Genomic DNA, 15,381 nt, shown 5'->3' on the forward strand with positions numbered 1-15,381 from the left:
ATATTTACTACACCTGCCATGTATGGACCAGTGTGAGGATGAAATTAAGAAGTGGCCTGATATATCATGAAGATATATTCAATCTTTCCATGTTGTTGCTTAGGGGTAGCGGGTCTTCAATGCGCAAATATTAAAGCATAGAGGCATACCAGTATCTTTACAATTTTTTATGGAGTTGTTTGAGTTTTTATGGCAACACATAAGCTTTACGTGATCCGACAGTCAGCAGCATCAATCTCATTCAACACATTGTGAGTTATTTGAACAAACCATAATAAACCAATTAAACTACTATTACATGTATTCAGTATTGTTTTTTGGTTTTATGAAGATATTGTTATGCAGTAGATAAGACATGAGCTTATGAAATTATTTGCTTATTTAAAAACAAATTCATTTAAAACATAACAAAAGTACATGCAAAAACATTTCAAACTATTATAAACATTAACTAATGAGCAATTTATGTTGCATATTAGAGCCCGACCGATAAATGATTTTGAAGGCCGATACCGATACAAATGTTTGTTGGTTTTAAAATCCGATTTTTTTTTTTTCAGAAACGCGCAATAAAACATTAACTGATTTCCCTAACATTAGTTATTTGTAGTTATTTATGAGTTTTAACTAAAATAATATGATAATGCTTTTCAAAAAGAAACTTGTTTCTTTTATCGCCACAACAGAACAGAGGAACATCAAAATATTTTAAAGTTCTGATAAATAAAATGTATAAAAAGACAAACTTAAGATATGAAACGTAAAGGCTTTGAACAAAAACACAAAACAACAACAACCAAATCAAAGTTACCAGTTTTAAAAGATTTGGTTCATAAATATAACTTTGAATAGGACTGGAGACAAATTCTGTTAAGTTCTGATAAATAACAACAACAGCAAAATATAAATTGCTGATCACTTGACTCAGGCAGTTGCTAGACGCCTAAATCTGGACCCCACCAGCAGCTACTGGTTCAGAGCGCTCTGTCAAAAACACCAACAGTGAGGATACCTAATGAAGGCTGTTTCGTCCGTTTTTTTATTTTTTTTTAAATATTCATTTATTGGCCATTATGAATGCCGATAACGATAGTGTGGAAAATGCCTAGTATCTGCCAATAATATCGGCCTGCAGATATATCGGTCGGGCTCTATTGTATATATCTGTACTGTAATCACATTTTTGTAATAATATATAGTAGCAGAATAAATAAACCAGCTAAATCAGCATATTTTTATTAGCATAATATTAGTTGTTTTTACATTTAAATTAGTTGTTATTAAATGTATTGTTCACTGGCAGTTTCTATGAAAGGTTTAACTGGATGGATGTGTGGATACAGATAATGGATGCACATGCGCCACATACACTCTTGTGTGTGTATTATGGTTAAAACAAATGTTTTGTAGAGATTTACTGCATTTGTATCAGCTATTATGGCAGCTTCTAACTGCACAAATTATGCCGGTCTTCCTGGATTTCATAAAAAAACATTAAAAAGCCAATCAAAACGGCACACTGGTATTCCTTGCAATACGACTACCATTAGCTGTAGTGCCTCAATGGAAGTCTTACACAAAGGAGCTCAAAAATGGCGGCGCCCACATTTACGTCAAAACTAAGGTGGATAAATAGATCAACAAAAGGACTAGTCAATCAAATAGAATTATGAACTTGTCTATATTCTTGCACAAAACATAAACCATTAGATAAAGGAAAGAAAAATCTCAAAATACAGAAAGTATAGAATTCAGACAAACCCTGAACAAAATCTTTTGTTGGTCTTAGAACAACAATCCTTAACAATCTAACATATCCCTCAAACTAGAAAACCTATAAGTTTTGGGCAGATAAAAGCAATTTTCCGCAATTGGACATCTGCCGATTGTTTAATAACAACCAGCAATCCGAACCGATTAAATCCATGCAATTAAAGTGGGTGGAACAATTGGTCAGAAGAAAATGGATGGAATGGGTAACAATCCCAACAAAATTGCAGTTTGTAAGCTCTGCACTGCTAGGATTTCTCAACATAATTTGAAGCAAGGTGTGAAAAGCAGAACCATCCATCAGTATCAATCGGTGTCGGCAAATGTAATTTCGTAACTCAATACCATCACATAAATTTTGCACCAGTGCATCCCTAGCTTGAACACTAAAATCTGATTGGTTAATTGGTTGAATCTAAATGACAGTAATGTTATTCCAGATACAACAATATTCAAGATTACATAGACTTGAATATATTTTAACACAGAAATGCAAATACATTAACACATCATAAATGTGAAAAAAAAACATTTGCTTTTGGTGTCAGATCACCCCCTATTTGTTCATAGTCTCTCTGATCACTCTCTCTGTTTGAGAGCTGACAGACCTGACCTACAGTATGAACACCCAAATAAATGCAAATACACGATCAAATTTGCATGTCCAGATTTGCAGACCATAACCTTCAAACCTATAAATATAACATGCACAGCATACATTAAGCATACATAATAATCACAAAATCACTGCTGAGCTAGAACAGTACTCTGCAATTCAAATAATACATTACACCAGCCAGCACAAAATATGAAATGAGATTCATATTTCCCACAAGGTACAATTACATAAAATAAAATAAGATCAATTTGTCCCAGGCAGCTAATGAAAACGCCACTCAAACAGTGGCAAATTTGCCAAATAGTTGTCAAAACGCATCTACTTATTACAACCAACGTGAAAAATACTCCTTTGTTATAGTTATGGATTTATTGAACTGTTACATAAAACCACATAATGGAGCACTGCCAGAGCTCACAAAGTTCATCTGCACAACATTTAATTCAGCACATATATAAAAAGAGGAAAAATAACAGTTGCAACAACATGACATACAGTAGGGTTACAATGAACCCATGGTCTTTTCTCAAACTTAACACCTACAAAACCAATAGCTCTTGGTTTGCCAAAATAGCCACTGTTAGATCTTGTTACTTATTTTGTCATTTCAGCATTCATATCATTCAGTTTGCACTAGAAAGCGCTTCCATTCAACCACAAACATGCAACTTTACACATCAGCAACAGTCTATGTCCTCTTCCTTCCTCATTTCACATGCAAGGCTCATTTCATGGCACCAAGAGGCCTCAGAAACATGTTTGAAATGTTAAGTATTTTTTGAGTCTTACAGAAATAACGTCCATGTAAAGTTTTAACCTCATTGTCAAATTATTAAAGAACACCAGTGCTTGCCCTAATAAGCCTAGCATTAAACGACTTGGCATAATTACCAAAAATGTTATGACCAATTTGAGCATTATACAACTCTGCATATTATACTCAAGGCCAGCCTAGACATTAAATTTATTGTAGAATATAAATTCCTCTCAAGCTAGTTACCGGTGACCAAATTAATTTACAGTGGCCTTTTGGGACCCCCTAATCACAAACCATCAGTGTTACAAAGCCTGTAAATGTCAGTCGTTTACTAAACAAGGACGTGCAGCAGCAAATCTTAAAAATAAGGCAGAAGATGAGGGGAAAGAGGCTTTTATAAAATAAATCAATCATTTCATCACATGGGACTAAAATGTCAAAATTACAACATATGCATGCATGTTCAATGTTAATATCCTCATTAAACAGAAACACTCATCTCCATCCTTGGCCAATTTGACAACGCTATTGCTTTGGGTCTGTTTTGTGTTCTTACACTCTATCGCACATGTGTATGTGAACAGGCACATAATCATGATAGAGGATATTTTCTGCCCTCCAATCATCACCCTGACACAACCTGTCCTAACCAGATGTGATGCAATAAGATTGCAGCACACGCAATTTAATCTGAAACGGCTGAAAGACATGACACAACAACAGGGAAGCTAAAAGATATTCGATGTTTAATGTATAGTTATCAGACAGGAGCAGATCCAACTAAAAAACTGATCAATTTGTGACCCTGCCTGTGTAAACCCAGCTAAAGCCTTTTTTGATTTTCGGATGTCTACATTCTGTGAAAATATAACCTTGATATCTTTAATAGTGACTGAGTAAAGCCAACACAACGATTGAAAATAAAGTGAAATCAGTGAGTGTAGTCAAACTTTGATGCTTTTCATCTCATAATCAAAATAAGAGACAGTCAGGGTCACACAAATTGTCTCACTCTTTGTTTTTAACAATGACACCTTGTTAAAAGGATAGTTCACCCAAAAATGCAAATTATCCCATGGTTTACCATCCCTGGTGTATATGATTATTTTCAGACAAACATAATCTGAGTTATATTAATAAATGTCCTGGCTGTTCTGAGCTTTACACTCACCTAAAGGATTATTAGGAACACCATTTCGACCATTTTGACCCCCTTTCGCCTTCAGAACTGCTTTAATTCTATGTGGCATTGATTCAACAAGGTGCTGAAAGCATTCTTTAGAAATGTTGGCCCATATTGATAGGATTGTATTTTGCAGTTGATAGAGATTTTTGGGATGCACATCCAGGGCACGAAGCTCCCGTTCCACCACATCCCAAAGATGCTCTATTGGGTTGAGATCTGGTGACTGTGGGGCCATTTTAGTACAGTGAACTCATTGTCATGTTCAAGATACAATTTGAAATTATTCGAGCTTTGTGACATGGCATTATCCTGCTGGATGTAGTCATAAAGGGATGGACATGGTCAGAAACTATGCTCAGGTAGGCCGTGGCATTTAAATGATGCTCAATTGGCACTAAGAGGTCTAAAGTGTGCCAAGAAAACATCCCCCACACCATTACACCACCACCAGCAGCATCCTGCACAGTGGTAACAAGGCATGATGGATCCATGTTTTCATTCTGTTTACGCCAAATTCTGACTCTACCATCTGAATGTCTCAACAGAAATCGAGACTCATCAGACCAGGCAACATTTTTCCAGTGTTCAACTGTTCAAATTTGGTGAGCTTGTGTAAATTGTAGCCTCTTTTTCCTATTTGTAGTAAAGATGAGTGGTACCCGGTGTCTGCTATTGTAGCCCATACACCTGAAGGTTGTGCGTGTTGTGGCTTCACAAATGCTTTTCTGCATACCTCGGTTGTAACGAGTGGTTATTTCAGTCAAAGTTGCTATTCTATCAGCTTGAATCAGTCGGCCCATTCTCCTCTGACCTCTAGCATCAACAAGGCATTTTCGCCCACAGGACTGCCGCATACTGGATGTTTTTCACTTTTTACACCATTCTTTGTAAACCCTAGAAATGGTTGTGCGTGAAAATCCCAGTACTGTAACTTTGCAGATTGTGAAATACTCAGACCGGCCTGTCTGGCACCAACAACCATGACACTCTCAAAATTGCTTAAATCACCTTTCGTTCCCATTTTGACATTCAGTTTGGAGTTCAGGAGATTGTCTTAACCAGGACCACACCCCTAAATGCATTGAAGCAACTGCCATGTAATTGGTTTATTAGATAATTGCATTAATAAGAAATTGAACAGGTGTTCCTAATAATCCTTTAGGTAAGTGTATAACAAATGGTGCTTCTGATTTGAAGCCCAAAACTCCATCCATCTTTCACGGAAGTAATCCACACGACTCAAGGGGGGTTAATAAAGGCATATGAGGGCAATCGATGCAATTTTGAAAGAAAAATTATTTTTAATATTTAAAAATGTACCAACTATAATAACTAGGTTCCGTTAAAAGCTGATGCACGGTTACGAGAGAGTGTGTTTCCAACGAATGACGTAACCTTCGAGACGTAGTGGTGTAATGATAAATGCAAATTTCCATTTTTAGATAGCTATTTCTTGACTGTCGTTATGTTTTACTCTCTGCGCTACTATGCCACAACATCCCCTTTAAAGTCCCAATGAAATCAAAACTGATCATTCTAATTCTTTTATTTAAAGCAACACTATGTAGTTTTTTTACCTTTAAAAAATGTCTCTAAAATTATTTCAGTGATAGAACAACTTTTAACTGGACAAATTGTATTGTTGCTGCAACCTGAGCAGCCTCCTAGCTGCTACAAGCACACTCTGAAAGTGGCGGTGGAGGGTAGAGCACACAGCCCCGCCCCTCCCCCTGACTGCAGAAGAGTGTCTGATACCAGGCACTGTTGCGCTTTTTAACCACATGGGGGAGCTGTAAATCATTTTTACATGGAAACTACATAGTCTTGCTTTAATAATGCAGCGTTTCTTATAAACATCTTATCTGTGTAAGTGCACACAACTTTTAACTGGACAAATTGTATTGTTGCTGCAACCTGAGCAGCCTCCTAGCTGCTATAAGCACACTCTGAAAGTGGCGGTGGAGGGTAGAGCACACAGCCCCGCCCCTCCCCCTGACTGCAGAAGAGTGTCTGATACCAGGCACTGTTGCGCTTTTTAACCACATGGGGGAGCTGTAAATCATTTTTACATGGAAACTACATAGTGTTGCTTTAATAATGCAGCGTTTCTTATAAACATCTTATCTGTGTAAGTGTATGATTTTTTTTTCATTCATGCGCCCTCATAAACTTTAATCAAAATCTGAAAATGTACTTACACCCTCTTGTAGCAATTATTCTCTGATGATGTCTGCTTGGACCGGGGCACCTCCCCCTCCAACTTTTAGTCTGCTGCAAGTTCCATTTCTGAATGAAACACCTACTTTTCTATATCCATTTAAAGCACATTATTACACGGCTTTCTGGAATGCTTGATTCTGATTGGTCAGTTAAGACATTTGCAGGTTCGTTCTTTTCAAATAATAACCCCTCCAAATTAATAACGCATAGCAGGACTACTTGCACGAGTAAAATCGCTCCGCGCCAATAAAGATCAATAAGATCTTTATCTTTTTGGCGCCATCTTGTGACAAACACTGGACAACCACGACAAGACACAGACAGCTTACTGAGACTGAACTTGACAAAATAGAGCATGACAGCTACGAAGCCAACACACACAAAAATACAGAATGGGGATTAAAACTTCTCAAAGACTGGCTAAAAGAGAAAAAATGGAGACAGACAAGTATGAAGCAGAGGATCTTAATAAGGTATTACGATCATTTTATGCATCTGTGCAAAGTTTCGCGGAAGGATAAAAATGTTAATTTAAAACAAATATGCCATAAAATGTTTAAAATTCATATTCATGTCCAGTTTTTTTTCTTATGTGGCAAGTAGCCGTGTAATAAGCGGGATAATGTAGAGGCAGCCGGTAGTTATTGGGAAATAAGCCCCGACAGTGTGATCAGGACCCGACGCGAAGCATAACAATGCCTCTACATTATCCCTTACTTGGAAAACACATCCCACTCCAACTATTTTCCTCGCATGATATTCCGTTTTACTCTGGAATACGTCACAATCTGGAAGTAGAGTCAATTGCAACTTCCAGTTCACAGGGACTTTAACCCTTTGTGCCTGCCATGCTGATAAGGCCCTTAACTCAAACCTAACCCTAACCATATTAAACCTGTAAAGGTGATCAACATGACAGGCACAAAGCCAGACACCAGTTTTACTATGACTGATTGTTTATCTTTAAGATCCTACAACATTACAATATAACTTGAATGTCACTTAACCAGTGACCATTTGCCCTTGCTTCTCTGGACAAACAACCTTTCCTATCTGTCCTTTATAATGAGGGAGTCCACCACTTATTACCTGTAAGTAAAAAACAGATGATTTACGACAATGGGCTGATGTCAAAATTCTACCAGAGTCCCCAAACATCGCACATCAAACAAACAATGAGAAAATCTCTTTGCTTACTGTTTATAAAAGCAGAACAATGCCAAACTCAACAACCAGCTAACAAATACAGTACACACCACACATTCTGTTAAGTGGGAATGCCACTCCACAACCACACATCAAAATACACACACATTCTTGCAAGCCAGGAAGTGAATGTGTTATCATCGTATGACATTCATCAGGCATCCTTTTGTCACTGAAGGTCCATCTGTTCACCCAAACTCTGATTGATGGTCTATCAAATGATAGCCGCAAACATGTACGTCCCAACAGGACAAGTAATCATGAGCTAAGCCTCGAAATAGGAGGATAGCCAACTCTTTTGGCATCAGGAGGAGGATAAACTAAAACACATATGTTCTCCCACACACTCATTTTCTAGACGAGGTATTATATTTTCTGTCAGTGGTTTGCAATATGCTGTCTTCTGCCATAAAGTCACAAGAAGAGTTTTTCTATATCTGTAGCACTGGGTATTTTAAAGCAAAAATGTAGCATTTACGTCATTGTCTGTATAATTATATAATGTCTACAAATACAACTGGCCTTAATAGCCTACAGCTTATGAAACGCTGACATAAAAGCCTTGAAAAATTATATGAAATGACATCTAGTTTACCACAGGTGGGCTACAATTCAGTTCGACCTTAACCACTGTTAAGTTAACACTGACCTCATCTGATCCACAGGGCTTCATATTATGTATGGGCAGTACATTAACAGTAACGTTACAATAATAGACTACGTCTACAAATAGATAATATTTTTACTCATTGTGTTGAAATGTGGTTGTTGGTTATACACTGACAATACACAGGGCAGATAAAGTGAGATGATGCTGACTGAATTACAAACAAATAGTTGTGGACACTAATGTTGTAATTAATAACCACATACTTATTTACCACCGAATATGAAACCATAAGGAGGGAGGGTATTTCCCAGAGTACAGTTTGCCAGCTGAAAACACTCAATCTGCTTTTGTCTGATTAACATTACTCCGAACCAATAAAAAACAAAACTGGTGCTTTTATCACTTCTAACCAAATTTTATTTAAGAAAGAGTCAAAAATATACTTTAAACAAACACTTTGCTTGAGATAAAAGCCAGAGAATACATCTAACAAACATTTATTTTTTTAATTTCATAAATATTATAATTTTTATTAAATATAATGTCTGACATTTATTTGATTAACATAGCATTTAATATGGCAGAGAAACAGCTCATGGGAGTTTCGCTTTAAAAGTCACTTACCAATTTATATTTTAAAGGTTGTCTTATATTCAAATCGAGTCACCAACTTTCGTAACGTTAACCTTCTTGTATTTTCACTTTATTTGTCTAATGAAGCCTATAGTATTAACATTATCTTATCTGCCTCGCGCCTTTCATTGGTATTTAAATTAACGTTAACTCTGATTCCGTGACGTGCAGTTGTAACTTACTGTGAAGCAGAACAAGAATCGTAATTAAACAAAAGAAAAATTGTCGATAAAAGTACTCACGTCGTCAATAACCTTTCCCAAGGTGGCCGTTTTTTAACGTTGTTGTCAAATAAAGAAAGACAACTTAACCAGACATCACTACCATATCCTCACGAGGAGTTTATCACTCAGTGCAGTCAGTCAGCATCCCGCCTAAGAATTCCAAATTGCTTACAGCACCCAGTCACTCTTATACATCGTATTAACATAAAGGATACAGTGTAGGCTAAACAAAAGAACAAAAGCAGAAGACTCAAATATCACATTCTTACCTCAAATACGGATCCACTTTCTCCCACGTGGGCGACTAAAAGGCACAAAAGGATCTCCTTTTTTAAACTCGTGATCGATAGGAACACGAGTGTTGTGTCGTTTTGGGGTTGCGTGTCCAGCCCATGAGTACCAGCAGACGGTCAGTGAAGAGGAACCAGCATCTTTCTGTCCCGGTGCTTTGCTTCCTTCCGTCAACGCTGCTGGTTTCAGTGTGTGTGTGTGAACTGAAAGGTGGGGTCCGATCAGAAACGAGCACTCCAACTATAGTTAAAAAATATATACGTTTAAATATTGTATATTTCGCTTTAGCAAGGTGTAGACGATTTTCACGCGCTGCAGGCGCGCGCTTCCGTTCGCGAGCACTGAACGTGTATCTGTCAAAGCAGAGGAGAGGAGGATCTCCAGTATTCCAGTAAAGAGCGCTTATATAGACAGGGACGTGGGATGCGTGTTAAAGTCAGTGGATGGGAGGATGAATGCTCAATTTACTGCGATTACTCTTTTTTCATCGCCATTCGTTCCTAAAGAAACCATAATTAACCTACCGAACAGGATATTTGACGTTTAGATGTTTGTAGCCTATTTTTCATTTAGTCCATTTTTATGTATATTGACACGTTAAAGTATTGGCTCCAAAACAGCTATTGAAGATTGCCAGTGCCCTAAATATAGCTCATTGAACACACTTGACCTTTTGTGACAATATCCCAGTAGCAGAACATGTAATCAATATATTCAAGCTGCCACAATTAAAACCTGCCCAAAGGCTTTTAAACATATTCAAAGCTATCTGATGACTTCTCAAGTTTAAGATGCAAAACAATAAACCTCCACAAAATCTGCACCTATACAAATGTGACAACCTACAAAGTACTTACATAAAAAAAACTTTTTTATGTTAAGCTTTACCTTCATTATTTTTATGACCGTTTCCTAAACTTTTGGAAATGCAAGGGGAAAAAATCTGACTCAAAACCTTAAAGGAATTACTCCTGTCACAATATTCCCATGTGACTAACCCGATCTCTAAAATCCTTAAATAATAATATTATAAGCAACTTGCCATAAGAGTATCAAATAGGCTACTTTAATAACACTTAATACAGTGTTCACACATTAAAGTAGTGCTGGTATAAAACAAAAAAGCTTGATTACACTCTTAAAACGAATGTGTTAAAATAACACATCTTGTGTTGTCCCTTTTATTTATTTGAAGACAGAATCAGCACGAAATGACACATAATGTGTTAAAAATGATAACACAAAATGAGGTGTTAAAATTAACACATCCTGAGTGTATTACTACTCCTGTACTCAACTTTAAAAGCAAAAATTTTCTTACAGTTGTAACATTGTAACTATTAAAATATTCTTTAAAGGGGACACGTCATGAAAATCAGATTTTTCCATGTCTAAGTGCTATATTTGGGTCCCCAGTGTTTGTATCAATTTAGAAAATGTGAAAAAGAACAAGTAACTTGGTTTTGGTAAACCATTCTCTGTAAGCATGTGAAAAAATAGGTCATTGAAATCTGGCTCCCCTTGTGATGTCAGATTTCTACATCACTTCACTACATCACAAATCCCAGAAAGTTAACTGTTGCCTACAATTCATGTGTTTGTTGTAGTACAAGAAAAGAGATTTGGGTTGGAAACGATAACTTGTGTCATTGTTTACTTTGGGGTATTTACCTTTTGCATATTGTTAACATGTACTAATACACACCTACAGTACACACACCAAAGGAAATTTAAAATCGTGAATCAGACCATTGGTGCTTTTAGGTACAGCCTTGATGGGATTGGGGGAGAAACCTGTGACAGATTTGGAAATCCATGTAAGTTTTCCCAGAGAACTTGTGAAGTGACATTTAAGTTTTTCAAAATTCCTGCATTGTGTAGTAATCTACCGCAAATTACCAACATTTATAATGATGCGTTAGCAGACTTTCAGTTTAAAGCATGTTGACATAGATTGAATGAATACTGTAAGTCAAGGTCTGCGTATATGTTATGAAGGGGTTTGAAGTGGTCATGCAGAAACCAAAGCAAAGTCTGGCTGAATTTTTGCAATGAGGATTTAGTGCTTAAGCATCATGACCATGATTAAGAAACATGACCATCTGCTAGCCTGTGTCAGAGAGAACTGCTAGTCTGTGTCAGTCTCTCTCTCTCTTCCTCTCTCTCTCTCTCTCTCTCACTCTCTCTCTCTCTTTCATTAAAAAAAGAAAGGAGCCACACTAAAAGAGCAAAGAGGGAATACTATCAAATTAAAAATGAAATTACTTTTACTTTCAAAATATACCAAATCTTCCCCTTGCGCTCATCCACACAGGCATTTATTGATTCTTTTTTACATGCACATAGATTTTTAATATGGCCCAGTGTATGTAACATGCACAGCCCACACGTCAGTCAGTTCTTGTTGTTTGTTGACATTTGGCCTCACCAATGCCAAAAATACATTAACACACATACATGTACTATTAATAATATCATTCTGCATTAACTTAAGAGTCTAGGCAAACAAACACAGAAATGCCTGTAAACAAACGCACATAAATACAATATTCAGGGGCACACTCTTATAAGATTTCCCATGCACATCACAATAACTGTAGACAGAGCAGGAGAGGATATCAGGGTCCCTGAGGACACAATTACACACTGTAACACACAGCACAGGCTTCTCATTAGTTACCAACCAGCAATTAGCAGATTAATAACCCCCATAGAGGCCTTGTCTAGATTAGAAACCGAAATGTGTTTAAATGTTTACATGCATTGCTCATGTTTTGCTGTTACAGCAAGATAACATTGTGTTGCACCTTTTTTAAATGAGGTATTTTTGAATCCTTCATAAAACATAAAACTCTTACCCTGAATATGAAAACCTGAAAAACACATGTTTTTGTTTTGTAAATGGGGACTTATGATAAGCAGAGACAAAGAATAGGATCTGTGTACAAGCAACTCCCAAATCGGTCTCTGTCGCCCATATTTTTTTCCATTGGTCTTCAAACTACAAGGAACCTACCCCTAAACCAAACTTTTGCAAAAACTACATAGCATTAAATCATTACTTAGTCCAGAAAGTTTTTCATTGCCTAAAATTTCCACAGTGTAGATGATTTAAGTGTTTCCACTGATCCCCACAAATAAGCAAAACCTGATCCACACTGTCAGCAAAAAAAAGAAAAAAAAAGGTTCCCAAGCTTTTAGTAGGATGGGCCCCTTACAAAAAGTATACCTTTGCTCCTAAAGAGTTTATATTAGTATATAAGAGGTAAATATTGGTACCAAATGTATACATCACAATGCCTAAATGGTACATACTATGATATTTTAAAAGGATCCCCTTGTGACATCTTGTGACTTTTATTTCTGAAAGTGCATCCACTTGCCTGATCTCACATGGTGACCTTTTGTGATGTTATTTAATATTGAAGTTTCTTCTTTTTAAGTGTAATATCTGAAGGATGCATTGCTCTATACTGTAAATGACTATAGGTTTACTTTAGTTTAGCGTCTTGGCATCCGCATCAGCATTCCTGCCGTACTATTCACTCAATGGGGTGGTGTTACTCATCTAATGGAAGAGGCGTAAACAGCCACCCACCCGAATCAGAGGCCTTCACCGCAACAACCGCTCACTCGACCCTCAGGCATGACTCATCACTCTTACATCATCATCTTACAGTCCCTTATAGTACTGCTATAATTTACATATACAAATATGCACCGGACAACTTTTAAGTAGAATTTATTCTGAGCTGCAGCTAAACATCATTCAAAGCAAATGGGGCATAAATGGAAACATGCAACCTATACTCACATTACCCCTTTAGAGAAACATCCACGCAGAAGACAAAGTCTGGGAATTTTTTTCTGACAGTGTAGAAATATGGCAAAATTCAAATGTCGTCTTGACAAACTTGTGAACCAAAATATGTTTCATGCGGTGACAGCTAAATTATGGTTCATTAAAGTCAAAACTGTAATTCAATATGATGCAATCAAAACATTTTTGTGGGTCAGATTGAGTAAAATAGCCTCCAAATGTTTAAACCTTTTCGCTAACTACTGTCTTTACTTAACTGATCTCACGAATTTCCGTGGGATAGTCACGGAATGTTTTGCTCATTTTTAAGAAAACAGAAAATAGGACAAAACAGTTGAAAATAGGACAAAGAAAATAGGAAAAAACAGTGGAGTAACCAATCCGTGAGAATATCGTGGAAAAAGACAGTCCGTTGCAGGGCCACGGAAAAATGCGGAGATCCGTGAGAATGCCACGAAAAAATTAGCAAAAATTTCTGTGTCTATCCCACGGAACTTTGTGAGATCCGGTTACTTTACTATTGTGACATTTGCAGTTAATCCAAGAGTATAGTCTGTAGCCAAGAGTATAGTCTGTTTTTTTACACGAATGTGTACACGAACGTGCAAAGTCAAATGCACAGCGTTGCAAAGTTTATTTGATTTGTATGCTTACACACACACAGACGTTCGAAGTACATATTACATTTTCCCGTAGGCGCATGCGCAACCTACGCGTACAAAGTACGCAGGTTTTACAAATTTGTAAAAATCACGCGACCTCTTTTTTTTGACAAAAATTGCGGCACGAACACTATGCGTACCCTTGCTTACACGTTAAAATGGACTATTCTTCGGCCCTAAAGCTCTGAGTATAGTCTGTTTTTTCATACGCTAGCGCGCACATTCGAAAGAACCTTGCAAAGCATAGTTTATTTGACTTATACACGTACGTTCGATGCATGCGCATTGTGATATATAGTCCGGTACACACGTGCGACCTATGCGTAAGGTTTCAAATATCCATTAGTTGCTGTCAAAAAATACACCTTCGCGTATGCGTAAAAAATTTCAAAAATTCGGCCTGTTAAGGTGCATTCACAAGGGGTGCTAAATCACAAATGCTAAAGCTTTATAGAAAAAAATCTAATTGAATAAATGAGCCAGTGGGATGCCTATAAAATCAAGACAAGGTTTCCTTCCTAGTTAGACAAATAACCTAAACCCACATTTTCACTATTTTACACAAATTTTGATAAATACCAACATTTATACATTATAGATTTACAGTGTCTTAGATCTGTTATTTTTAAAGGGCCTAACCTAGCAATATTAAAATAGTCTCTGGTATCCCCAGAATGTGTCTGTAAAGTTTCAGCTCAAAATACACCACAGATCTTACATTATAGGATTCTGAAAATGACCATTTGTGGCTGCAATAAAAAATTGGCTGCAATGTTTTTGTGTGTGTCTCTTTAAAAGCAAATAAAGCTTCTGTTTCCCTCCCACAAAGTAGGGTGTTGAACGCTTACACGTGTGCTTTAGACTCAAAACATGTGTCTCTGGCAGAAGGTTGAACTACACGCTCATAAGGCGGAGGCTGTGAGCGATTATGGTTGTGGGGTAATCAATGTGACATCACATTGCAGGGGATCCCCAACAGCCTTTTTTACGTGACTGTTGCGGTTTAAAGAAGATTACACAAAGAGTAATAGATGGATTTAGATAATAACAGGATGTTTCTGCACACACACTGGCAACTCATTTTCTGATAGAAACATATTTAAAAGTGTATTTTTACGATTAGGGGGGCTTTAATAAACATCCACCCAGTTTAGTTTGCATACATTTACAGACACAGAGAGTTCTCTGTTTCCCAAAAGGTTTTTGTGGTAAAAAATGTTCATGAGATTATAAAAAGCTATGCCAGAAATGGTTCCTAAGAACCTTTGAATGCACTGTTCTTTGAGGAACCACAAAATGGTTACTCTACTATCACTGCGAAGAACCTTAAAAAATCTTTAATTTTAAGGGTGCATTTACTATTTCTTGCTTTAAAAGATTGTA

At 36.9% G+C, this 15,381-nt stretch overlaps 1 protein-coding gene across 1 annotated transcript in view; it reads right to left on the bottom strand.

The window, feature by feature from the left end:
• The window catches only part of pde4ba (phosphodiesterase 4B, cAMP-specific a), a 192,145-nt gene extending 182,339 nt beyond the window's left edge, over positions 1-9,806 (bottom strand). The window contains exon 1 of the mRNA XM_065264857.2: positions 9,495-9,806. The gene's annotated coding sequence lies outside the window, so the exon portion shown is untranslated. The remainder of the gene's footprint in view (positions 1-9,494) is intronic.
• Between the last annotated feature and the right edge of the window lie 5,575 nt (positions 9,807-15,381).

Source organism: Paramisgurnus dabryanus, chromosome 7 (genome assembly GCF_030506205.2).
Source record: "Paramisgurnus dabryanus chromosome 7, PD_genome_1.1, whole genome shotgun sequence".
NCBI classification, from domain to species: domain Eukaryota; kingdom Metazoa; phylum Chordata; class Actinopteri; order Cypriniformes; family Cobitidae; genus Paramisgurnus; species Paramisgurnus dabryanus.